This window comes from Schistocerca gregaria, chromosome 1 (assembly GCF_023897955.1).
Source record: "Schistocerca gregaria isolate iqSchGreg1 chromosome 1, iqSchGreg1.2, whole genome shotgun sequence".
Taxonomy (NCBI): Eukaryota; Metazoa; Arthropoda; class Insecta; order Orthoptera; family Acrididae; genus Schistocerca; species Schistocerca gregaria.
The window spans coordinates 450,260,579-450,286,877 of NC_064920.1; positions in this window are offsets into that span (position 1 = coordinate 450,260,579).

Below are 26,299 nucleotides of genomic sequence, written 5' to 3' on the forward strand. Positions count from 1 at the left end.
TGCCCCGCACAGTATACTTTAACCACGGTGGTAAGCGAACGGTTTAAAAAGTTAGACGTTACGGAAATGCTTCCATTCTTGGCCTGAAAACCAGCGATCAAATCCTACTGAACGTCACGTAAATCACTCTGTGTACACATGACGGCAGCGACTAGACTGTTTCTCGCGTCCCCCCGAGAAACTTATCCTTCACTTTTAGTGCTGCCAGCCTGTCGTTTGTTAGTGGTTAATGCACGCTGAAGTCGCCTTTTGGCGGTGGTCACAATAACGTGCCTGACCGTGTATATTCTATGTGAAACGAAAAATTTTATAGCGTGTTTCCAATTCAGAAATCTTATTTGAATGTTGTTCGTTTGTGAAAAGATCGTATTATGAGTGGTATAATACTGAGAGACGCCTGCTAACACGTGTCGAATTCCACATCGGCAGGATCGTGGCCAATCTAAACTGCAGGTTGTCGTTCCGCGGTATTTGCTGCCCGTATTTGCTGGGTTCACATAGTTCAAATGGCTTTGAGCACTATGGGACCTAATATCAGAGGTTATCAGTCCCCTAGAACTTAGAAGTACTTAAGCCTAACTAACATAAGGGCATGACCCACATAGATGCCCGAGGCAGGATTCGAACCTGTGAAGTAGCAATCCCTCGGTTCCGGACTGAAGCGCCTGGAACCGCTCGGCCACCGCGGATGGCTTGCTTGGGTTCATGGCTTCAGGGGAACCACACTCAACACATTGCACTCTTGACGACCGATATGACCAGAGCCCTAGAAAACAAACATGTTGTTCACTCGGTCGGGCAGGTCGTACAGCCACGTCATAAAACGTGAGTCAGGATATGAGATCAGGCATCAGAGAGGGAAGTCGCTATAGTGGAGCAATCAACGACACCGCCTTGGATACAGAAGCGGCAGCACGTCGCCTTTTCAGCGAGTCCCTCACCTGCGTGCACTAAAAACGTTGCCTTGCCCTTGCGTAGGGGTTCCGAGAAGAACGAAGTTTCCGTACTGCATTCAACATACACGGGCCAAGCGCGTTGTTCCTTCGCGTTTCCACTTCAGAGTCACATCACTCAGATCACAGCTTTATAGGAGCTGAAATGTCGCTGATAGATTTGTTACTCAGGTGACATCGAATGACTAATCCACAACCAAGTCACTGAACTCTCCTGACACACTCATTCTGCTGTTACTGTAAGTACTTGTCTGCAGTCAACGCCCTGTCTCCTTTTGTACTGGTGACTCCACACCTCGTGACATCTACTGGTAAATTCCGCATTACATACAGGTGTACGGGGGCTTTTGCTTATCTAATGTACATTCCTGAGGGAGTGATGATCGTCTCAAATCACCGTCGATGGCATATGAAGAATGTAATAGAAAAACGTTCTAAAGTGTCATTTTTATCAAAAAACTCGTCTGCAGAGCTGCTGTGTCCTCAACACTCTGTTGCATATCCCTTGTCTTAACAAACGTTCCAACAAAGGGAGAAAGTCCTTCGGACATGGGTTTGTTGATGGTGCACGGTCTTTTTTCTAAGCTGTGCTTTCCTCTGGAGTTCCAAAATTTCACGTTTTTGAGAAGTGGTTTTCATTGACTACAGTCCTAGTACTTAAAACCCTTGTGCAATACTTTTGTACTGGTAGTGCCTCACTATTAACGGAACTTGGACCAGAATTTCTTTTCTTGATATTTTGTCGAATACTAATAGTTTTCAGACCGTGGCTGTAGCAAAAACACAAACTGATTCCTGCAAAGCAAGAAATTAACACCAGTCACTGTTAATAATACTGTTTGTTCACACAAATTGCGTCGTTACCGGTTACGAGCCGACGAGTTCATCTTCGAGCGGTTGATCAAGTTTATATTACATTTGTTGTTGCTTCATTAGCTTCACTTTCAAGTAAAATTTCTTGCCTTTACGGGACTAAACACCATAGATGTACGAGTCCCGGTTGTAGACACACGACTGACGACACATGGAAGTTTTTCAGGCCGTGAATCGTGTTCGGATAGGCTAATGGTTCAGTCTGCTTTAGGCAGGTGAATGCCGAGAACGTCTTGTTTGCCTCCCGTCCGCAGAGTCACGAGCGCGCGTATTTGTTTACTTCCTCGCCGCAGCTAGTACTAGCGTAAACAATTAAAAATGTAATATGAGCGTGAAGAGATGTCTGAAGATGACAAATAGCATTATTAACTGTGACTAGTTGCAGGTTTTTTTTTCATTGAAAGAATCAACTAATAAAAATTTTCTTATGCCACCTAGAACCAGTTAGCTTAAAGCGTTCTTAGTAGTGTATTTATATTCCACTTTGCATCACTAGTGATACATGAGCAGCATAAATCTTTAGTATCAGAATAACTTCTCAATTTTTTAGATACAAATTAGTTTAATACAACGATAGATGTATTGTTTTTTCCTTCTTACAAATTGGAAATTTGGCTTTTCTAGCTTTTTCACTGCCACTCTTCGTACGTTTCGTCCTCACATTGCATGTTTCCAGACAGGCATCTCAAAACTTTCGTTCTTCGGTTTGGCGAGGGATGGTGACCTAAAATGTTTTCATCTGTATTACATGTTACTCTTTCAATTATAATTAAAGCCGCTACGCAGCAATGCAAACGTATACAGACCGTACATAAAGCTTTACAAATGGAAAAAGGCAATGTCAGCTGCACAGTTTCTGCCACTTCCCTTAGCGATGTTTCCCCGCCCTAACACACAGATTTTGTGTACATTTACCTAATATTTACATTTGTTTGGACATAAGTGGTTCGGCAGTAGGAAATTTTTGGCTCGCATTACCCGTTCAATTATTTGTACTGACACTGTGTTTTGTGGACGCATTTTAAACTGAGCAGACGCTAGGCCTCGGTTTTCTCGCAGGAGTGTTAATGCCTTCTAAAGCAAAGATTTCGGGGCCAGTATTGAGTACTGATGTAATTTCAAATCATATACTATTGCGCTCTCCCAACATCGCTATGGATTATTAACAACAATAAAGAAATAAATAGTAATGAAGTGAACACATTGTATGGTGAATGGAGGCTCAGGGGAGCAGATAGCAACACAGACGCGCAAACTACCTGGTCTATTGCTGCCAAAGGGTAAGATTTAAACAAGAGAAAGATCACCAGGTTTTTTAAAGGAGGTATAATTTTAATCATAAGTTTCAGGTCTTTGTAATATTGTGATATCTCTTTTGGTAAATTAAGTTCTTTTCTAGTTAATTATCCTCGTTAGCACCCTTACTTAAAAAATATCCCTGTTAGGATGTACGAGTAATTTCTCGAGTTATCTGAAGGAAGATAGATTCTAGCACAAAAAAGGGTGCTTCTGGAGCACCGGAGTCAGAAAGAAGCCACAAGGGCGCGTTACACTGGAATTAATACGACGCTAACGATCATTCATAAAAACACAGATCAATAAAGAATAAAGTACAGCAATTTGTAGTTGATCGTCAGATTATAAACTGTACAGTAATATTCATCACAGAACACAGATGGAAGGATACAGCAGGTAGCATTATCCACATATGAGAGGGCGACCTATTACTGCATGAGTTCATTCAAGGAGAAAGATCTTTTAAACATATCAGAAACCGAACACAGTTCAAGCTCAGACATGATGTTACAACACTTAGTTATAAGAGACAGTTTGAAAAATCAGGTACTGAACGAGCAAATACAGGCATTTCAAGAAAGGGTGTAACGTATTACTATCTTTATGGCGCTTCTCATCGAGCCATATACGTTATCTCGCATTTCTAGCTGCTTCTCTCACACAAATAATGATAAAAATTCAGAAATTCAGGGTCGCCACCAGCCCAAGCCCTTCCTAACCATTTAGAAAAAAAAAACAGACCTGGAAAATTATTAGTTTAAATACTTTAATAATTTAATTACAAGTATGCAAATTTCTTTAACTTGGCAGATAAATAGCACTCCATGTCGTGCATAAAGCAACTTATTTAATTTAGGATTGGAAATCGGAGTAAGTGGGTGAGACCAACACCACAGAATTTATCTTTCATGTAGATTACTTATTGTACCTAAGTATTTGGTTGCACATCCTAACTACACATAACTGGTGCCTGACTATAAATGTTTAAGTAACAATTACGTGAGAATGTAACACAGCACAATTTAATTACAGTAAGAAGAAACACAGAAAACGGGGCTGGGAGACAGTGGTCGCTATCATCTTCTTTGCATTCATACGATAAAATTATGTCATGGAGATTCGCATTACGATTCTACGCATGCACTGTTCTGAACAGAGGTTTAACCAATGCACGAGTTTGTGCGATAATTATACTACTAACTGCGTCTGCTGCTTCCAAACGGCCGAACTAGAGCACGTGGTGCGTTCCGAACCAAACTGTTGTGCTGCGTTGTAGAAAGTGCACGAAAGAACAGACATTCTTGCAGAAATTATAGCTCATTAAACAAGCAAACTGTTAAAATAAAGCCTATTACGATGCCTTGGTGGACCAGAAGAGTCATTGGTTGCCAAACACATGGCACAATATCGACACACAAAGACAAAAGCAACTTCCACAAAATTTAAGATTAAAAATCATTAAAAATCATACTCGCTTCGACACAGTATTACACTCACGTACGGTTGAAGTGATCCTAACCAGTTTTTCCTAATCAGATTTACCGTTTGAAATTCTACTTCATCGTTGTTCAAAATGAGCAAAGTAACTTCCACACTTTTAACTGAAACACCCAAAAATCGCCTATTTAAAGCAATATAATTATGGCACATTCGGAAAAATAACTCGCTTCACCCGCTTCAGTTAAGCTGAAGTTCTTAAGTACTTCAACAGTTAAACATAACGAAGTCCTAACTCAACCTGCTTCCTATCACCTGAAACCGCCCCCCCCCCCCTCCCCTAAGAGTTACTATCCGTACTCAACAAGCGTTCACCGAAGAGTGCCGCGTTCTCTTTCGAGATTACCTAGCTCCCCGTGCAGCGGAAGCTACCAGATGGGTAGCCCTCCGTCACCAACCTCACACACAAAAACAGCCTTCGACTAAGATCGGTAAACCTCTCTGTTCAGGTACTGGAAACCTAAGTTGGTCATCCTGTGCTCTCCTTCCAACGAGAAGCAACATCGTCTACTCCCAGCAGATGATGACCAACTCAGCGTTTCCCAGGAAACAAAACCAAAAACCCACATTAAAACCCACATAAAATATTCAATAGGCCTTATTTGAGTGCTCAGTCTTTCTAGAAGAGTTCATGAATTGAGCTAAAATCGGAAAATTGGATGCATGCACTGATTCTCCTGAGAAGATGTCATAATGACTCCTCCCCTAAGGCACGATGGACCGCAACTGTTGTAACTACTCCTTGATATCGTGGGTACTCGAAGTGAAACGAAGTTGACATTCGAGCTGGTCCCGCACTTGTTCGATCGGCGAAAGATCTGGGGATCTTGATGCGTCATGCAGACAGTTCGTAGACACACCGTCCTTCTGAAAATAGGCACCGCGATACTGCTGCAGAAGAGGTAACACACGAGGACGCAGGTTAGCCATAGCGTACCGCTGTGCCGTCAGATTTCCCTCGATAACGACCAACAGCGAGCTGAAGTTACACCTAAGCCATTATGCCAGGAGTAACACCACTGTGCCCCTCCAAAGCCCCACAATTTTGGATATTGTACGATTTGATCATTTGGTCCATTGAGGATACACAGAGACAGCTTCCCAACTGTGTTAGATGCTGATAATGCTATCTCATTCGAGTATCTGGCCTTTACAATGATCACTATCTGACGTTGTTCACTTCTCTCAGGTAGCCTACCAGGCATGGTAACAGCACTAACGCGAACAGTGCTAATTCATTCAGGTGGTCTTCCTAACTGTTACAGAGGATTGCATAACCAATCATTTACTAACCTGCTAATGGTTTGTAAAGGTAAGATGTTACTCTTGCATCCTAGCGTGTCTTATGGGCGCTTCATTTGTTTTGTGAGACAGTGTAAATAAAATACAAATATCACGGATGAGACCTGTAGCAATCTCATACGCACTCTTCAGCTTCGGCACTTCACAGCTGGTCAACAGTGCAGAAACGGTACCAAAAACCTCACCATCTCTAACTAATCATATTGTTGAAAGTATGGACAGGGAACACAGCATTGTACATGTAAAACGTCTTCGAGTCTCAGATTATTTCTGCCAACTAATTAATGTAGAGGATACGTTGGAAGTGCCCATCAGACTGCAGATCTGAAAGAGATCGCTTTCAAAACCCAGAATTCATTTTTTGGGGTGTTATTTAAATCTAAGCTGCGGTGAACTACGTACAGAAAAGAGAGTAAATGCAAAACTTTCTAAGTTCTTTACAACGTTTAAATGGCAGTTTTAGCAGTCATATCCAAAAATATTAACATCAGTCGGCAATATATCGTAAAAATTTGATTAAAGACCTGATACGAGAAGGTCCTTGCAGATCATGATGTTTCTCATTTCCATAAGAAAACCCACAGCGATCCAGAGTTTCTAAACTACCATCCAAGCTACAAAAAGAATTATAGGAAGATGTTGCTTCACACAAAAGCGTCAGAAAATATTGAAACAATACTTCACATTCTAAGTATAAGCAAAGCAGTCTGGAAGTTTGCGAAAGAAGAGATAGGTATGAAACGGCCCCTTACAAAAATTATACACGACTGTGCTTAAACTGACACACAATATTTTTAGCGCAACGCAATCTGACTTCCAAAAATCCCTACGAAAGAATGGCCCTGACTAGCATTAACCTATACGTTTCACAAATCACTTACCTCACAAAAATCTTCGTTACTCAAGCTACTCCAATACAGCGAGCGCCACTACTGCCAGCTTAGTAGTCATAATATATATCACTTCATGACACCAATTCTTACAAATTTCAAAACTCCGCCATCTCTCTCCCCACGTCCACCACTGCTGGCGGCTCACCTCCAACTGCGCAACGCTACGCGCTGTTAGCATCCAGTTGCCGCTGCCCGACACTACAATGGCGAGTATTAGAACAATGCTAACCAGCTACAGACTGCACACGGCACAGCCAGTGATTTTCATACAGAGCGCTACGTGGCGGCGGCGTTACCAATAAAAAAACCTAAACAGCCTACTTACATAGCCCCCATGCTACCCACAAAAAATTTTTACAAATTGTTTTGGGCAGTGGCCAATAATGATTTGATAAAATTTTTCATAATTACTATAACAAAGATATCAAATGCACACACTTATTGATACAATGTTGGTCAGAAGCTAAAATTCTCTCACAGTCCATAAAGACAGTCCTGATCGTTCATCATAGTAAAATTGCAGTGTTTTTTTTTCAAAGTCTGAGCAATAAAAGAAATTGCACTTGGAAGTAGTGGATTTCTAAGCAGTCTTGAAGAAGTAGTGTTGTCCTTCCAACGAAAGACAGTGCTGACTCTTGACATGCAGACAGGTAATGGGCCACAGCAGAGTCAGTCGACGTTGAAGACTATCGGTAGGTAGGTCATCACAGAGCAGACCCACTGTAGTCCTGGTAGAGATTACTATTGGTGGGCCACCAGAGGTGCAGACCCACTGCAGTCCTTGTAGAGACGACCAGCAGCCATCTGTTGCGACTGTGCAGGAGCACAATCACCATCGAAGAGTCTTGCAGATAATATAGCAAGTCCATAAACCACCACTTGTCCACTCAGAAAGAACCAGCAATGCTGTTATCCAGTCCCTTACTGAATTATTAATACACATGCAAACACTATCAGTCCCTACTTCTCACATATTGTCCATATACTATGACCAACAGAAACATGTGCAGTGAAATGTAATTTACAAGTTACTTAATTTGATGAACTGGTGTCAATTACAATTTTATAACATGAGAATACAATAACAAAGGAACAAAATATATCATTAAAGAACATAATAGCACAGATAACATTTGCAGTAATACAGGCTTTACAAAAGAATCGAAATAACAAATACATCAGTGTTACAGGAATTGTGACAGGAGCACATACATAAAAAATTAGAATAAATTTCGAAACATCAACTTCACACATGAACATTAAAACAAAACAGAATAAATAATGTGTAAACATCTTTACAAAGTAAATAACAGGTTATTAATGCAAATTATATTTGAGGATAACAGTATTCCTCATCATAGTGAATGTAGCTTAGTATTAGAAGAGAAAAAATTCTATGAAACAGCACACAGAGACAGGAAGAAAACAAATACACAAGGGTACACAAACACATAGTGGGATAACACAAAAGGAATGGACAGGGTTTGTTTTACTGCAGTATTTTGCAAACAAAACTTTCTTTACTTCTCGAAGATCTCCCTTCGTTCTTCATTATTTCCAAAAAGTCCTATCTATACCTGATTTCTATACTTTTTTCGTATAACTTCTCAATGCATTTCTTCCAATATGTCGCAAATCATTCTCTTATATAGGCTACCCCCTCTTAAGCTAACTTAAATCTACTGAGCTCAGATGCTAAACTAAGGGACGAGGCAATGCAGCAGCACAAAATGATTAATACAAACAGCAATGTTAAAAAATGGAAATTGGCAAAAAAAAGGCAGCAATATTACAACTAATATAAGGCAATGCACAGGAAACAAGAAAAATAAATCAGTAATAAAATTGGCTTAACCTAGCAATACAAGGTGACATTCAGTAGCACTATGAATGGCAAACAGCTGCAGCAAATGCTATAACTTATACCTAAACATGACAAAGCTCAATCAGAAAAAATGTTACACTAAAGACAACAATGCAGATAAGGACAATGTCTATTCACATCTTAATGTCTATGCAATTAAAGTGGAGCACCACAAAAATTTATTGTAAAAAAATATTACTATGTACTTGATAAGACAATTCTGTATGCAATTTCTGTGAAGGGAAATGTCTTTTTGTGCTACTTCGTTTTCTTTTTAAGTACATCATAAAGTTATTATTTACTGGATCTGTAGGCATAAAATATTTATATTAGTACATCCATAAAATTTATTTTAACCAATGCTTCAGTGCAGTTAGAAACTAGATATTAAACAAAATGAGTAAATAAATGCATAAAGCAAGCCACATGGCATTTCTCTCAACCAGCAGGACAATAGCCATGAAATGTTTCTCGTCGTTTCATTAGGCATTTTAGTAAATATCATAAATTAAGAGCTCCACAGTGTAATCATATGTTTTCAAGTTTGGGCGTGTAGTATTTGCGATGCTTTCTACAAAGGAATCTCAATAGCGAGGATAATGGCCTCTTTTTTTTTTCACCTGTGCCTCTGACAGGCACACACTAATGGCTTTTTTTTGTCAGGTGGTTGTCGCACAGCTGGGTGCCCACGACGCAATACATGCAGGTGGTCACTTAACTGTCTTATCGAAATATTTACGTCACCAGTTTCCGCTACCGTGGCAGTCTCATATAAAAAAATTCACAGGTCAAGAATTTGCGTTACAAATCTGTAGAAATAAAATCATTTGAACATAATTGTGTCCAAAAAATTTTCGCCAGCATAGTGATACATTCACGCATATACACTCATTTCATAACTCTTAAAGTACGATTCTCGGTTTCCAACATCCTTTTTCACAAATCAGAGTCCCTAACCACTACTCATTATTTCTTACCTTATTACACATATATATATTCGTCGACACTTCTTCAATACTTAGCATAACGAAATAACTCATATATCATCAGCTTAAACATACCTCAGCAGCATAATTCACATCGTCGTCGTAATAATAACATCATAACACCACAGCCAAATTCTCAAAATCTGCGTAGCTTCCTCCAATAATTTCAAAACCTAAAAAAAAATTCTCTGCTCATGTCAAAAGTGTCATCTGCCTCAAACGTACTTTAAAAATCGTGATCCCATACCAAATATGTCATTCAAAGCTCTCATAGTATCACAATGGTTCCGAAAAAATATGAACAGTTCACGAGGTACAGACAAAATACAGTTTCATAAGTGTGAAGTTATCCAATTGTGTAATTACGTAAACATCTATCACTGATGTAGTAAAATAAATCTTTGTCTCTCTCAGTTAAATAACCAGATAGCTGTGTAATTTATGTGTTAGAGAAATATGGTACCGATGTGTAAAGTTGTATAAGCAAATACCATATTAGCTAGGGCTCCTTGTGCTTGCCAAACACATGGTACACAAAGTAAGCGTGTACCCCCCTGAGGATTAATGTAATTATATCCTCAGGTGTTACAGATTACAGCAATGGAATGAAATGTATCACGGAAAACTTTCTTTGTAATTCAAATATGTTGAAAAATAAATAGTTTAATGCGTGTCCTGTAGCGCTAAATGTGCGTCTTGCTGTAAGACAATCTCTGTGGAAGTGTCGTAGTTATTGTCCTCCGAAAGCTAAGTTCTGCAGAAGTCAATGTACTTACCTCATGATAAGCGAAATTGAAAAGCTTTGCGTATAGATATCTTAGTTATTACGCTTATTGCCGTGATGAAGTAAGTACTGTACTGTACGTATTGTTGTGCTACAGAAAAGGCTGTCTCATTGTAGCTATACCACAAACGTTACTACTAAAACATGTTTTACTTTCCAGAAAAATTCAGAAAAACTGTGCAGATATAAAACAGATAAACTGCAAAAGCAACATTGTAAATTGTCACTCATTAGTAGCGTCGTGATAAAATCGTGTAGCTGTCACATAAACTAACCACTGTATCATCTGGTATCTCACAGAAAGTACTTTAAATCCAGAATGTATTTTCAAGTAAACCAAAATGTTGCATTAAAATCTCATTAGCAATACTGGTAAATGTTCTAAGTATGTGAGCCTTATAGTCGTTACGTAATCGTGCAACTAACAAGCAAGAATGTACACACGAAATAACACAGTGATGTCTGTTCACTATAACAATGCACTCGTAAATACTGTCTAAATATGTTCCGTAGGTTCTAGACTGGATAGTGAACTTCAAAACATTGTTGCATGTTAACAGTTTCTAAGTGTGACAAAGCATACTAGAAATGTGAAGTGAAATGTTTTATGGCAAAGACAAGGTTAAAAAGCAGATTATCTTTCAATAAATGGTTTTACATGTGAAATGTGGTGTAAACCTTTACTCTTTCTAGTACGCAGACTGTCAACTGAAAAGCAATTATCATGTGGTTACGTCGGTAAGGAACACTGGAATGTTGCTCAAGGTTAGCGCCTATGTTATTTTTCTCTGAGGCCGCCGGCGCACGCGGCTGCCTGCGGTGGGAGTCATTGTCTGTCTCTTTGTTGGCGCGCGCCGTTATTGGGATTAGGAGACCTAACTTCTATAAATTCACCTTGACGAGAAGGTCCTGCCCTGTTTGAAGCTCGCCAATTCTGATGGAGTTCAGGTCTGTCGTTTTGTCGGTAGTTTACATTGTTTCTTGTTTGTCGGTCATGTGGTGGAAAATTTCTCCCTGAATCGTAACTGCGCGCTGGACCGTTGCGTCTGAAGTTATTCCGTCTCCCTTGATAATAATTATTTTGGTTCCCGTATTGACTGTTTCTCTGATTGTGTCTGTGATATTCATTACCGCGGAGAGGTGATCTTTCACTGTAATAATTACTACTCTGCCAACGGTTGTCATACGGGTGGTGTCTGTTTTGGTCACAATTTACGTTGTACGAATAGCCTTGTCGTGTATTATTTCTGTCATCGCGGAATTATGACAGGTATGACCTGTAATTGTTGTGTTCCTGTTTTCGCGTTGGGCGATTGTCAGTGTCAATTTCCAGTTCTTGTAACAGTCCCTGAAAAGCTTCAATGTCGTCTTTGCATCGTCCTGCTAAAATAATCTGTCGTAAATGTTCAGGTAATTTGATTAAGCAAATGCGGATGAGTTCTGAGGGGCTGTATGGGTTTGAAAGATACTGATTCTTATGTAACATGTCTTCAAAATATTTGACAAGACTAGAAAATTCAGATTGTTCGAAATTTTTCATCATTATGATGCCATGTTTTACACGGTCTTGTGTGGCTTGGGACCAATATGCTGAGAGGAAGGCATGGTAAAATTCTCCTTCACTGTGGCAATCGTGAATGACCGATCGCATTCTTACAGCTGGTTCATTCTCTAAGTAGCCACACATAAATTCTAATCTGTGCTCTAGTGACCAGTTGGGAGGAAAACAATGAGAGAATTGATGGAGCCACGCTTGTGGATGAATGTCGTTGCCAGAATTCTTAAATGTTTTGAATTTACGTGTAGTAATGAACAGCTTATGGTCAAAATCATCGTGTCGGCGGGTCGCATATCGGTCATTGTTACGTCGTTTCGGCGGTTCCATCTCAAAATTCGGTGTACTTTGCCAATTACTTTCATGATTTCCGAAATGCCCTGTGTTATTATTTTGTGGTTGTTCTGTATTGCTATGTCCCTCTTCCCATACTGGGGCGCGAGTGTCCTCTGAAATATGTAATTCTTGTATTACTTGAGCCAACTGATCTTGTACTTCCCGCATTTCTCTTTTGTACTGTGTGTTGATTTGATTTTGATTCTGTTTGAATTTCCTAATTTGTTCATACTCTTCAGTGTCAGTGAAGGCTACAGGTTTTGTGTCATTCAGATCATCATCTACCTTTGTAGATAAGTTAGTGAACTGATCTGAAAGTTCGGCTACTTTCTCCGATAGTGAACACATTTCCTCAGTGTGTTTTTCTGAACCAAGTTTCAGAGTGTCCATTTGTGTTGAAATCGAATCTACTGTGACCTTTAAATTTTCCTGAGTTCTTGCAAGTTGCGTAACCGAATCGGTGGATGCAACTGAGTCAATTTTAGCTTGCAAGGTCCCATGATTTTCATGAACAATTGTTTGAAGTTCTTTTATGGCTGCTTCGTGATTATGTAATGCATTTTCATGCCGCGAAAAAATAGGTTGGAAATGCTCACAAATTTGTGTTTTTACGTCATTACAGATTTTTTGACATTTCGATTCGATTTTATGTAATTCAGTGGTTAAATCTTCACGTGTTTGTTCAAGCATATGTTCCACTGTGTCTAACTTTTGAAGCTTTTGCTGTGTTTGTCTCTGATTTTGTTCCATTGTGTCAAACTTTTGCTGTGTTTGTCTCTGATTTTGTTCCATTGTGTCTAACTTCCGAAGATTTTGTTCCATTGTGTCTAACTTTTGAAGATTATGTTCCATTGTGTCTAACTTTTGAAGCTTTTGCTGTGTTTGTCTCTGATTTTGTTCTATTGTGTCTAACTTTTGAAGCTTTTGTCCCATTTGTTGCATTAATTGTAATAACAATGCACTGGTGTCTGAAACATGTTCCTCAGTGCTTTTCGGCAGTGCATTTGAACCGGCAATATTCGCATTTTGAAAAACAGAAAATGTGTCTTGACTTATTTGAGAAAACGGCGAGGACGCAAAACCTGAATCTACAGTATTTGCAATATTGTGTCCTGTCATTTCGGAATCCTGAGGCGAACTGTTGCCGACCGATCGATCGATAACGCTTTCCTGTTCACTAATTGTTTCACTGCCTACACCATTATTTGCAACCTGCTCCATTCCCTATGCACAATTACCAAATTACTACTTTGAACATTAGTTAATTCATTACATGGTGGCGCTAACACACTGCTTTCGTCTTCACTGTCATTTCTCAGTTTACTTTGGAGCCTAGTATTACGTTTTTCACACGCCATTATTGTCACAATATTTCATACGACAACACAAAAAAACCACAATTTGAAAAGCAAAAATAAGAGAACACATTAACATATCACTGAAAATAATATCTAGTTAACTGCAAGCGCAGCTGCGAAATACTTTGTGCAAAACTACATGCATGCCACAACTGTTTTACTGTACAACAATGAAAGACTGCAACTACAAAGGAAATTCTATGATTACGCGCTAGCAATAAACAAAAGCTACACTAATTACACAAACTACAAGAAAAAAATCAGAAGTTTGTAGTGAGGTATCCTTGGCTAAGGGTCGACATATGAAACGGCCCCTTACAAAAATTATACACGACTGTGCTTAAACTGACACACAATATTTTTAGCGCAACGCAATCTGACTTCCAAAAATCCCTACGAAAGAATGGCCCTGACTAGCATTAACCTATACGTTTCACAAATCACTTACCTCACAAAAATCTTCGTTACTCAAGCTACTCCAATACAGCGAGCGCCACTACTGCCAGCTTAGTAGTCATAATATATATCACTTCATGACACCAATTTTTACAAATTTCAAAACTCCGCCATCTCTCTCCCCACGTCCACCACTGCTGGCGGCTCACCTCCAACTGCGCAACGCTACACGCTGTTAGCATCCAGTTGCCGCTGCCCGACACTATAATGGCGAGTATTACAACAATGCTAACCAGCCACAGACTGCACACGGCACAGCCAGTGATTTTCATACAGAGCGCTACGTGGCGGCGGCGTTACCAATAAAAAAACCTAAACAGCCTACTTACAGGTAAACAGAATCAGAATTGTTATGAATAGTCGAAACTGCAGTCGTCCGACCATAAGAATAGCTGCTCTGAGCGCTCTGCGAGATGGTTCATCGGAACTACAACGTATGAAATATTAGTTCACTTTATTATGTGAATGAAAAAAAATTACTTAATTTGATATAAGCCTTTGCCGCAGGAGTGCTTGTTATTTACAACTGTCACTGACTGTTAAAGCATCCCTTGATATCCTCAGTCACAGACTCTTCTCCTGTAGTACAGTGTGCAACATTTGCAAAAGTAAACTTCCGTCAGAGACTTGAATATATCTTTAGTCTTAGTTGGTGATACCGACTGCTTCAGCTGAGGTCACGAACAGGGGAAGAGCGCTCTGCACTGATCTCTGTGCGAGAGCAGCCGTGCTGAGAGAGAGGTCATGTCTTCTTCAGCCTCTCCCATTTGTCGTTGCGGATTACAAATGGCTCTGAGCACTATGGGACTTAACTGCTGAGGTCATAAGTCCCCTAGAACTTAGAACTACTTAAACCCAACTAACCTAAGGACATCACACACATCCATGCCCGAGGCAGGATTCGAACCTGCGACTGTAACGGTCGCGCGGTTCCAGACTGTAGCGCCTAGAACCGCTCAGCCACTCCGGCCGGCATTGCAGATTACAGAGAGGTATCGATAATGTTTGTGGTAATGATGTGTGTAGCTAACTCCATTGTGCCATCGCGATCTTTGGACGATACTACAAGAAGCACAATAACTAACCGATAAAAGAAGAATTTTGCTCGATGAAAGATTCACAGAAACTAGAAAATTTTGTAGATGAATACTTTTCGGCTGCATCAAAGAAACTAGAACAAAAATTCACGAAATCTAATGCTCTTCTGGTAAAAAAGTAAGTACAATAATGTCTTACCTGCCACAGAGAATTACATCAGGAAAACAGTTCAGAAATTAAAAAAAAAAATAAGAAGCCAGATGGTATAGATAATGTGCCAGTCTGTATATGTAAGAATGTATATGCAGTATGAAAGCCCTATTAACTGACATAATAAAGGAGTCTTTCAACTTAAGTGCATTTCTGGAGTATACGAAGCACGATAGAGTTATGGCTCAGCTAAAGAAAGGTGATGCAGAAGATGTAGATGATTACAAGGCCTTTTCTCTGCTTCCGTCATTAAGGAAAATAATAGAAACCATTATGAAAGACAGACAAATGAAATACGAGTTTTGCAATAAATATAACCTTCTCAGTGAAGCGTAGTTTGGTTTCCGGAGTAGTAGAAGCACAGAATTAACCATAGTGGAGTTTACAAAAATCTTACCTCATACACTACACAAGGTTGAAAGTATCACATGTATATTTTTAGATCTATCAAAAAAACTCTGATAACGTAGACCATAAAATTCTACTAAAAAGACTCGAATCATTATCAGTAGGAGAAACTGCCAATGACTGGTACCGTTCATTTTCGAAAAACTGAATACAAAGGATACAGGTAGAACAGGCTTCACATTTAGTAAAATTTTCGATGAAACACTTACCAGATCCCAAGAGTCCCTCAGGGCAGCATCTTAGGACCTGTATTGTTTTCTTCCAGACAATGTGAGAAACGCAGAAAATTCTTTTAATATGTAGAGAAACACTGTAATCACAGAAAAAGTACCAGAACTAGAACTCCTAAAGAGTAATCAAACGAAACAACAAGGGGTGTTAATATTTGCAATCAAGCAATAAACTTACGCTGAACGTAAATAAAAAGACCACAGACAGCATTAATTACTTGTTAGATAGAGAAATATAATTGTGTAAAATAAAAGAAGAAAATATCACAGATTTTTATGACGAAGACAGAATTCTTAGGCACTGATTGCGTCCTTAAATGGGCTGAACACACACTAGCAAAAACATGTCATCAGGATGCTATAGCCATAGAGTACTGTCATCAGTGTGTAACAGACAACGCTGAAAAGTGAGACACTTGAAAGCTTTTCAGATAAACAAAAACTATTAACATTCTACGTCTTTATTCTTCAGCTGTACATGTTTATTTCTCAACATAGACACCATGGCGAAGTGCACATTTGCTGACATTGTCATTGTAGCATATTTAGAATATTTGGTTTTGTTGACGGAACCACAACCTCACCTTTGTTTGCACCGCTTCATCGCTATCAAAGTGCAATCCCAGAAGGTATTCTTTAAATTTTGGGAACAGATGAAATTGGGTTGGGTATAACGGAGTATGATCGATGACAGTAAACACAAGTTGGCCGATTGTTGCGGGCGACTCAGAGCTCGTGTGTGCTCTGTCATTTTAATGCTGAAGGAGAGCGTGCTCCACGTGTGGACGATCTCTTAGAACTCGAAACTCGATTATAGCGCAGTATTTCTCACGCACCGACATTGTTAAGCCAGACACCATCTTGTTACACGCTGCAATTCAGAGCCCTCCAGCCGCAGTAGGCTGGAAATATGTAAACATGATGAATACAGATGTAGATTTTAATAACGTTTTATTTAGAAATCCTTAAGGCTTTTCACATTAAAAATTCGGAAGAATTACTGTTCAGCACGCCTTCGTACTGTATTATAAGTAGTCCATTTTTAGTTAAGGAATTATTTTTGTGAGTACCATACACAAAATAGAGATATATTCTACAGACAATAGAACTGGGCCATTAGAACAATAAAAAGTCTATCGTCATCCCTGTAAAGAACTGCTTAAACAGCTGGGGATTCTCACTGCACCACGTAATAATATATTTTAATCTGTTATCCACGTCAAGAAGAACATCTAGCGTTGTATCCAAAACAGCATCATTCGTAATCAACGAACGAGAGCCAGAGTAAATTTACATTAACCATGAGAAAAAATAATAAAAGCCACACACAAAGCAGCACTTACTACAAATGAAGAAAGCTATAAAATTATTTGGTCAAGGAGATTCAAGAGACAGTTGTAATCCCCATATTTAAAAGATCTCTTACAGCACACCTCTTAAATAGTTACTAATACAAAGTCAAAGACTATTTAAACAATGTAGGCTAGGAAATGGTAAAAAAATAACATATTTAAGTACAAAAAACTATCATTCCACACTAAATTGGCATAGTTTAATGAAACGAGCTTAAATCGTATAGCTTGTGTCTCTGATAGATAATTCTAAACTCCTCTTTTTTACTAGTTTCTAGGATTCTGGAAGGCACAACGTTGGCCACTGTATGATATACCAAATTATACAATAAACTGCAAAGAATAGTCAAACTTGCAATACTAATTTTCATTATTGATGACTAGTTTCGAACCCTAAGCTCATTGTCAAATCAGTCACTAAGCTATGTAATTCCATCCATTACGACAGCCAATGACTCTTCATTTTAGTTCAACACGTCATCCTAAAGTAGTATAGGACTGTACTTCATTCACCTACAATGTTCCTGCACTACTTTATGTAGTTACGTGAATGAAGTTCAATCCTGCACCATTTCACAGTGATGTGCGTAACTAAAATGAACAGTCATCCGGCTGTCGTAATGGATGGTACTGCATAGCTTAGTGGATTATCTGATAAAGAGCTTACGGCTCGAAAGCAGGCATCAACAAAGAAAATTATGTCAAATCCGACACTTTTTGCAAATTTATTGCCAAATTTCGTTTTTGCTTTTTCTTGAACTGAAAATAGCGTTTATTTGGTGACGTGTTGACAGATTTTTCATGCGGGCCATCAGGGTAACACGAAGAATTCAAAAGAGGTTTAACGAATAGTGTAAACAGCAATATTACTGTATGCAAGTATTAGTTAATTTTTTAAAAAATAGCTTACTTTATCAATTAAGATGAAGTGTCAGACAACGTTTTTGTAAATGATCCGTGAATGAATAAACAACTAACTAATCAACTTGCGGAATGATATTACATTGCTAGATAGCTCGAAATATAGATGGTAAACTTCACACTCTTGTAACGACCCAATCAACAACTTAAACTTGTTCAGTGACGGATCACTAGATCATCTACTGATGTCTGAAGATCTTGAGCACTTGCTCTGACATAGTACAAAACAAAGAAAAACGACGTGATTACTTTACAAATGAGTCAACAAACAAACTCGGAATGAGTATTAATTTTGTGCATGCCTGAATTAGTAACGCGTCATTTAAATAATGAATTTATAAAAATTAGATTTTAATGAGCAGCAGATGAATTTAATAATATAGATCGAGTCGCTATCTGAGGCAGCAGATAAAATTATAATTAATAACCAACATCGCTGTGTGGAGATAGCTAATTTTATGTTTCAGAACTTGAATGTATATACACTCCTGGAAATTGAAATAAGAACACCGTGAATTCATTGTCCCAGGAAGGGGAAACTTTATTGACACATTCCTGGGGTAAGATACATCACATGATCATACTGACAGAACCACAGGCACATAGACACAGGCAACAGAGCATGCACAATGTCGGCACTAGTACAGTGTATATCCACCTTTCGCAGCAATGCAGGCTGCTATTCTCCCATGGAGACGATCGAAGAGATGCTGGATGTAGTCCGGTGGAACGGCTTGCCATGCCATTTAAACCTGGCGCCCAGTTGGACCAGCGTACGTGCTGGACGTGCAGACCGCGTGAGACGACGCTTCATCCAGTCCCAAACATGCTCAATGGGGGACAGATCCGTAGATCTTGCTGGCCAGGGTAGTTGACTTACACCTTCTAGAGCACGTTGGGTGGCACGGGATACGTGCGGACGTGCATTGTCCTGTTGGAACAGCAAGTTCCCTTGCCGGTCTAGGAATGGTAGAACGATGGGTTCGATGACGGTTTGGATGTACCGTGCACTATTCAGTGTCCCCTCGACGATCACCAGAGGTGTACGGCCAGTGTAGGAGATCGCTCCCCACACCATGATGCCGGGTGTTGGCCCTGTGTGCCTCGGTCGTATGCAGTCCTGATTGTGGCGCTCACCTGCACGGCGCCAAACACGCATACGACCATCATTGCCACCAAGGCAGAAGCGACTCTCATCGCTGAAGACGACACGTCTCCATTCGTCCCTCCATTCACGCCTGCCGCGACACCACTGGAGGCGGGCTGCACGATGTTTGGGCGTGAGCGGAAGACGGCCTAACGGTGTGCGGGACCGTAGCCCAGCTTCATGGAGACGGTTGCGAATGGTCCTCGCCGATACCGCAGGAGCAACAGTGTCCCTAATTTGCTGGGAAGTGGCGGTGCGGTCCCCTACGGCACTGCGTAGGATCCTACGGTCTTGGCGTGCATCCGTGCGTCGCTGCGGTCCGGTCCCAGGTCGACGGGCACGTGCACCTTCCGCCGACCACTGGCGACAACATCGATGTACTGTGGAGACCTCACGCCCCACGTGTTGAGCAATTCGGCGGTACGTCCACCCGGCCTCCCGCATGCCCACTATACGCCCTCGCTCAAAGTCCATCAACTGCACATACGGTTCACGTCCACGCTGTCGCGGCATGCTACCCGTGTTAAAGACTGCGATGGAGCTCCGTATGCCACGGAAAACTGGCTGACACTGACGGCGGCGGTGCACAAATGCTGCGCAGCTAGCGCCATTCGACGGCCAACACCGCGGTTCCTGGTGTGTCCGCTGTGCCGTGCGTGTGATCATTGCTTGTACAGCCCTCTCGCAGTGTCCGGAGCAAGTATGGTGGGTCTGACACACCGGTGTCAATGTGTTCTTTTTTCCATTTCCAGGAGTGTATTTGCAGAAAATGGAGTCCCCAAATATTTACTATCACGCTTTTATTAATACTGTATTTGGCAATAAATACTATACGTGGCCTTTTAAATATGCAGGTACACAGCGCACTGTGGTCATGTAAATAAATTTCTTGTGATTTGTACTGACTACATGAGGTTATTTATTCCTCATAGAGACGTTTTAATTATAATGCAGACTTACTAAGCTCTACATTACGTAACCAACAGAACAGACTGGTGCAGTGAGCTGCAAAATTGCGCGATTGTCTACGACGTATTGAGATAGAAACCGCTCCATCTGCAGCATCGACAGAACAGGCTCTGCTAACGGTATACTACGCCTTCCACATCGCTGGCAACGGGTTCTACACAACGCTGGTTTGAAACCTTCTGCGTGATCACGTCAAGTTTCTGTCACTTGCGACGCACAGCACAGCTCCAGGATAGTCTCAAAATAGCATCTGTAGGTGATGCACGTTTGAAGCAACCTGCAGTCATTGAATTCTCACTGAAGAGAAATAAAACTGTAGGAATATTCACAAACTCTTGTGCAAAGTCTGTGTAGCATCTACTGTCGACAGAAGTGCAGTCTCCGGGAACCGCGGGTGAAGTAATCAGAAGGCGGTTCAGTGGAGCTCCACGGGTTGTAGCGGTTGGGGAGACCATCCACGTCTGTCACACATGACATGTTGCAGCGAGCTGACGCTCTAGTTTGCGAGGACAGACGCTTTACGACTCGGAAGCTGGTGCTGCATCTGTCAATCCGCAAAGGAAGTTCACACAGTGAAGCACTGGCTCCATCATCAGGACAAGGATTGGTACCGACAGGGCAAACGCGCCCTTGTTTCGCGCTGGATTAAGTCAATAGAACGGGATGGAGATTACGAGGAAAAATAGCGTGTGTAGATACAATACTATTCATTCGTGTGCGTGTAATTCTCATTATGTTCAATAGAGAATAGTTGAAGAAAAAGAAATACGGCGCATTACTTTCTGGGCAACCCTCGCAGTATGCATCTATTTCCTAATGTTAGAAACAGCATAACTAAGACATCCTAAATACTTGACAGCCAGTGTTTAACATGAGAAACCTGCTGTATATAATCACTATTTGTGCTATGACTGTGGCGTCATCCTCTTTTTACCAGTACGAGGAAGCAGTCATCGTGGATTCACTCTTGAGACTATTGTAAATCATTGTTCCCCTGCAGCCCCTCTCTGAGTTTCTCCTTGTCTTACTCTCTCAAGGAAGCACTGTTTACGTTTTTGTGACTGTAGAGAGTCGGACACAGTGTAAAACCTCACTGAAATGGATATTAGGTTGTTCTAGATTTTTCCGAAGCAATTTCGTCCCATTAGTGGTCGTTTTCTTCTTTTGAGACGCAATGCTGAGAGCTAATTGAATGAGGGTTAGGCTCTCAGTTCTCATTAAGTGACTTTCATAAGGACAACGTCTTCGACGAGACGTTACTCACTAAGATTTCTTCTTCTTGTTGCTTACCACATGGCATTAACACATTTGTTTCATGTTTCTCATAGCTTTTGGACTGCCTTTGTCCGGCTTTACAGTTCTCTGTTCTCCTTCAACAAAATGATTGCAAGTTGTCTCAGGCCTTTATGTTAAGCTCAGATTTTCAGACTCACCCTTTACAGATGCTATTAGCGCTTCTGAGAGGTACGGTAAGAATTGTTCTACGACGCTAATTTATGTCTAGTTCACAGTCAGGTGAGAATGATTTTGACTTATGTATTTTGTTAGATATGTGATTATCTGCTTCCAGGTAGCTACATCTGCTATTTATTGAGCGCACCACATGATGATCTGCGATACTTTTACTTCGAGGTGTACAGTGGCATAAAACTTTTCGTATCACTTTATCTCACAGAAGATGGAACTTGTTTCCTCTCTGATAATAGTCACGAGCTCTTCTTTTTTAAACAGAAGTCTTTAGTCCTTCTTTTTCTAGGAAGAGAGTCTGAGCTTAGAGTATAGGTTTATCCGCAAAGATCAAAATAATGACGAGTAGCTTGTCCTTTGACAACAGCTAAGTTGTCCAGCAGGTAGTTGAATTGAGTATGCGACAAGGTAGCGCACTTGTAAAACATGTTTGGATCTTGAAGCGCTCTGATAGATCCTTACAACACTTGGTTTAAGGGTAGAATTATTAGTCACAGTGGTTAAGTTAATGGAATCGAATTTGGAACGAGCGAAGTTCTACTCCCGTTGCCGTCGCTTTGACGGACAGTCGATGTTTTCCTCTTTCTGCACCGTTTGAACTTACGCTCGCACTGATGATCTCCTTCTTCTATACTGTATAGAGTGAAGCGTTAAGGTTATTGAAAGTAAGTGTAGTTGTGATATTAAAAATATATTCTGGGAATACCTTACATTACGTGGTGAGAAATGGTTCAAATGGCTCTGAGCACTATGGGACTTAACATCTGAGGTCATCAGTTCCCTATAACTTAGAACTACTTAAAACTAACTAACCTAAGGACATCACACACATCCATGCCCGAGGCAGGATTCGAACTTGCGACCGTAGCGGTAGCACGGTTCTGGACTGAAGCGCCTAGAACCGCTCGAACACTCAGTGGTCAGCCAAGACTTTTTACCACTGGTCGCAGCAAGAATAAATGGCGTATGATGGTGCTACGGGCACTTCACACGGTGAGAAAACTATATAAGTGGAGCAGAAGCGAATGGGCACTCATTCTAGCAACGACACGGGTTGTAGACGGGAAATTCAAGTGACATCAGTGACTTCAACAAAGGGAAGATGATTTTAGCCGGGCGCCTGGGAATAAACAGATTGGAAACAGCGAAGCTTGTCGGCTGTTAGAATATACTTCGTAAACGTCTGCAGAAAGTACTCGAAGGACAGTAAAAACACGAGTAAGCGACAAGGTGTTTGACGTCCACGTCTCATAACACAAAGCGGAGATTGAGAGGTTTGCCCGCTTGGTGAACATGACAGGTGATGACCGGTGGCAAATTTGACAACAGGGTGCAGCGCTGGTAGGGGCACCACATTTTTGAACATGGTGGCTCCGCAGCGGAGCTCTTCGAGCTATTCCCAAGCCGGCCCAACGGCATCGTCTATTGAAACTAGTTGGCACGACATCATCGAGATTGGACGGTCGACTAGTGGAAACGTGTCGCCTGGTCAGACGAATCACGTTTATTGCTATACTTGGTCCACCATAGAGTCTGGATACGCCGTCCTGTGGATGAACGGCTGCTCTAGTATGCATCATGCCACGGACGGTCATGCCATGTCGGTGATGGTGATGGTGATGGTGATGGTGATGGTGATGAACACATCTACGACGCAAGGAAAACTTGCCCTTATTTATGAGAATTGCTCGACCTGTGCGTAGATGTGGGGTACACATACCACCGAAAAAGTTTTAATGACTTGTCGAAATCATGTTACAGAGAACTGATCATGTAATACGTTCCAAAGATGGAAGAATATGCTATTACTCTGACAGTTGAAGCCCATCATTGTATTGTAATGACTCCTCGGTCTTCTCATGTGGAAGGGTTTAATAGTATCTCTACTATCTTGACTAGTGCCTTTGAGCGTATGTAGCAACTCTTTGACACCAGATGCTTGAATGAATACCCTCTAGTTGTTAAGGTTGTTTCCCTTCGTGTAAAGTACGCGAATTACAGATGAGGTTCTATTGTTCGTTAGTGCTTGTCACACCCATGTTTGATAGGGCGTTCTGGGTACTGTCGATAAACTCTTCGTCTGAATATTTCCAAAACTCTACAAAAACAGCCTCTTACACAGTTGCTATATAGGGCTGTATTCTGAGACGATCTACTTGAGTTCCTTCTCTGCTGAAAGGACGAAGTTCGTATTTCATACCGTAAAATTACGTGAAACCAATTTAAAATTTTTATAAAGTATGGACAAGTAAAATGCTAATGTTTGCAGGGAAACATTAAGAATCTGACGAAGAGCAGAATTGTAAGAATTGTTTACACACACAAACGAATTATTTGCAGTTTCCAGGGAATGAAAACCATAGGTCATAGAACTAGATTCACAAATGAATACTGAACGTGAAGCCAATTGGAAAATCATGTAAAAGTGAACAGTAAATAGTATCCTAAAGCCTTTGTGTGAATGATGAATTTCAAACAAAGTGTTAGGATACTGAGGAGAGCATGCTGAGAAGAAGAGTTTTTTTTTTTTTTAATGTGTGTAGGAATTTTTATGAAAAGTCACAGAATAATTTAAATAAGTGGAGGTGCTAGGAAGTAGACGGCAACTCAATCAAGGAAATGATGTTTACTACTGACTAAATTCATCCCAGAAACGAAGTAGAAATGTAACTGTACTCAAAAGTAATCTCGAACTTATGCAGGAACTACAATGAGATTGCAATATTCTAAGAACACGAAAAAGAAGTCTTAGTTGAGAAGGGGGTTCGATATGGTTGTAACCTGTGTCTGACGTTATATAAGCTGTACAGTGAGCAAGGTGTGGAAAAAAACAAGAGTGATGTTGTAAAGGGAATTAAAGTGAAGGAGAAGAAATTGAAACACTGAGATTCGCTGATTGCATTGTAATTTTGCCAGAGATGGCAAGTGACTTGTAACACCAATTGAACGGCATGGATAGCGTATTTAAAATAAGCTGCTGAAAACAGCCACAAGTCGCACTTTGTACTTTCTATTGACCGATCTTGCTCTTCAAATGAACGAGAGCATCATCAGAATATACACTGTTCAAGATAAAAATTGAATAATACGGAAAATTTATACTGACGTTACGTAAAATACATGTTCTACTTCCAGTATGGTGACTTACGTTTAAAGTTGGCTGATAGCATTAAAGACTGTCTTTGAATTTGTCTAAGAGCTCTAAATGTTAAACTGGCTGTACAATAGTACATAAACAAACTTTTAAAGTATATTTTCAGTGCAGTAGTAAGTGTTGACATTAACAGCACCAAATACGAAATTGACTACACAGTACTACTTGTAAAGCCCGTGATATAGTGTATCCAGGGATAATTTACAACTACAGAAAACTAAATTTACACTTTATAGCCTCTTTTTCGTGCGTATGTGTAGGCCACTCATATCTGTACATATCCGCTTAGCTTTCAAAAATTACTAGGACGTAAGTCACCAGACTGGATGTAGAAGATGCAATTTACGTAATGTTAATGTAAATATTCGTTATTATCTTATTATGTATCTTTAACAGTCTTTATGTTGATCATGCTTTTGTTCATTTGAAGAGCGAAATCAATCAATAAAAAATACAAAGTGCGAATTGTGACTTTTAAAAAACTTGGTTTTAACAGTAGCTCCGCCTATAGGCAATGCCTGGACTTGTCTTTAAAGTAAGTTATAAAAACGACATCTACAAAGGTAAAAGTTAATGGAAAGTAGTTACATTAAATAAGATGATTCTGAGGGTACTAAATTAGGGAAGGAAGTAGTAGTTGAGTACGTTATTTGATCATCAAGGAAACTAATTATGGGCGAAATAGTAAGCATATAAATTCAGACTGGTAATGGAAGAAAAAGCATTTCTGAAAAAGGGAAATTTCTTAACATACAGTGTAAATTAGAATATTAGGAACTCTCTTCTGAAGGCATTTGTCTGGAATGTAGCGTTGTACAAAAGTGGAACATGGACAATGAGCAGTCAGAGAATAAGAAATAAGAAACTTTTACAATGTGGTGCTAGAAGAGAATACTGAAAATTCGAGGTCTCTATCGGTTAAATGACAGTGAGACACTGATCCAAAAGGAAAAAAAGGAAATGTTAGGCACACCTAAACTAGATGTAGGGACTGGTTGAAGGGATACATCATGAGGCGTCAGAGAATGACCAGTCTGGTAATGAAGGTGCGTGAAAGGGTAAAAATTGTAGAGGGAGACCAAGGAATGACTAGAAAATGTAGATTGAAATGAATGTAAGTAGTAGTACTTATGTTGTTGTTGTTGTTGTTGTTGTGCTCTTCATTCCTGAGACTGGTTTGATGCAGCTCTCCATGCTACTCTATCCTGTGCAAGCCTCTTCATCTCCCAGTTCCTACTGCTACCTACATC